We start from the raw sequence: 2357 nt of genomic DNA on the forward strand, positions 1-2357 counted from the left end.
TAAGTGCAAAAATATTTCACATTATTTAATATTAATAATAAACTAAACATATTTAAAATCTATAATAAATTAAGAATATTTAAAATCCATAATAAAATAAAAAATATTTTTAAGGTTGAAAAAAATATTTTGAATAAATCTTGAAAATTTATTCTAAAACTTTATAATTTAAAAAATATTTAAATAAGTTAAAAAAATTAAATTAGTTATAAAATATTTTACAATTTTGTGAAGTTTCCTTTCAAAGGGGTCAGTAAGAGAGATTCTTGCAACACTATGTGTTTAGTAGTTGGTTGGTAATGAATAGTACTTATTTTGAAATTTTCCCCCTTTTTTTTTAAAATGTTTTTTCAAGCCAAATTTTAAAAATTCTCCAAAAACTATTAATTTAAATTGCCAACGTTCGCCAAAATTCAAGTACATATTTTTTTTTGTTAAGAGAAGCTAATAAAAATCCACATTATTTATATTATATTTTAAATACCGTATAAACTAAAAATATTTTAAAAAATATTTTTTTTAGAATTTGATGATTTTTAAACATATATTGATAAGTGTTTTACAATTTAAATCGTTAAAATCAATTTCGTAGTTCGTTCTTAAGCGCGCGGTGATATCCCGATCATGTATCGGGATATCCCCTCAGTTGCTTACATTTGACAGTTCTGTCATCAGTCAAGCGCGCGCCGGGATACAGCTTAGTGCGATTCAATAAACAGTAAAATATGTTAATTAAACAAAGCATTTTTCATACAAAGTGTCAATTGAAGATGATTTAAAGTGTATAACATAATTACAACTATAAATTATGAGTGTGCCAGTAAGTGTTTGGTTATATGAATAATATGTCACGGTTATTCTAACAAAATTACCATTGACTTTCCAGGATCTAATATTAAAAGACAAACAGCGGTGATTGGACAATTAAAGGTATACATACCAAAGTTAATTAAATAAAGTAACATTTTACCCACTATATAGTATCGTTTACAGTTAATTTTCAAAAGCAATGATAGATCTAATAACATTTACGTATGGCAAACAATTAATATATGACATATTGCGACTATTTTGAAGAAGATGAAGATATGTCAATCTATGTGTTTAATCCTCTACAGTATCTTCCGTCAATTTTGTTCTTAGCTTGTCGTTTAAATTTAATTATATTAGTAGTAATAATGTGTTCAATGCTTAACTCTTGATAAAGGTGTTTTTAATTATTTTTCAGAAGCAATGAGGGAGCAATTTGATGACTTATATGGCCACAACGTAGAATTGGTATTTATAAACAAAGAGTGAATCTTCTCATGTTTAAGTCACTGTCAGCAAGTATTATCTTTTTGTAAAGAACATACTATATAAGTTTGATGTAACTGAATATCTTGAATTTGGCTATTCCGAAAGAGGAATGAAGGCACAGAACAAAAATTGAACATATTTTGCCACATCAGAATTGAAAATAACCTACTCTTAGATATTTTGGCTATCGATTATTCCAGGTTTGCGATCACATATATATAATCATTGTAAATTGTCGTTTGTAACATCCAAGGAACTACACATTTATAAGCTGTCCGTTGGTTGATATATATAGCCGACAGCGCCGATTTGATCGACATTAACTTTCAATCCTCATACATACCAAGGATATATTACACGTTCACGTTTAAAATTGTACATTAAATCGGAAGCAATGATAATGTTTATGTAATATAAAAGGAGAAATTCACTTTTGGGCCCCGGAGCCCGGCGACGGGAATTCATAATTTGAATATTTCATTACGAAGATTGTTTTATGATTGTTTATCTAATTTAATCAATGTATTATTCGAATCCTCAACACATTATGTATATATTTAATTTTTATAGTCATAACACACCTAGTTAAGTTGCAATCTGATTATTTATAAAAGGAAAAACTCACTTTTCGGCCTCGGAGCCCGTCGCCGGGAATTCAAAATTTAAAGATTTCATTACGAAGATTGTTTATCTAGTTTAATCAATGTATTCTTCTAATCCTCAACAAATTATGTATATATTTAAGTTAACATAGTTATAACACACCTAGTTAATTTGCAATCCGATTATTTATATTCAGTCAAATGACGAATTAATGAAAATTATTGTCGCGTAGCAAAATTTTATTATTAAATAAAAGTGTTGTCACGGTACTGTCTATTTGAATTTGAATGCTTATTTTTCATTGGTCGAAGCTATTTGAATATTTGAATGCTTATTTTTGATTGGTCGAAACAACAGAACGCATTGCCGGCGGCTCGAAAATCAATCGGAGCAAATTCAATTTTTATTTTTATTATTATTTATTATTATAATTCCTTTGTTTACGTGTATTGTTA

General features: G+C 27.5%; 1 long non-coding RNA gene across 1 annotated transcript; it reads left to right on the forward strand.

The window, feature by feature from the left end:
* Positions 1 to 388: 388 nt before the first annotated feature.
* Positions 389 to 1417, forward strand: LOC148232028 (uncharacterized). The gene is made up of 3 exons (XR_015810792.1): positions 389 to 820; positions 887 to 930; positions 1229 to 1417. It is a non-coding gene; the product is annotated as an uncharacterized LOC148232028 (long non-coding RNA).
* Positions 1418 to 2357: the final 940 nt, after the last annotated feature.

Source organism: Plectrocnemia conspersa, unplaced genomic scaffold, assembly GCF_051122295.1.
Source record: "Plectrocnemia conspersa isolate PC_06_02 unplaced genomic scaffold, ASM5112229v1 ptg000009l, whole genome shotgun sequence".
In the NCBI taxonomy this organism is placed as follows: Eukaryota; Metazoa; Arthropoda; class Insecta; order Trichoptera; family Polycentropodidae; genus Plectrocnemia; species Plectrocnemia conspersa.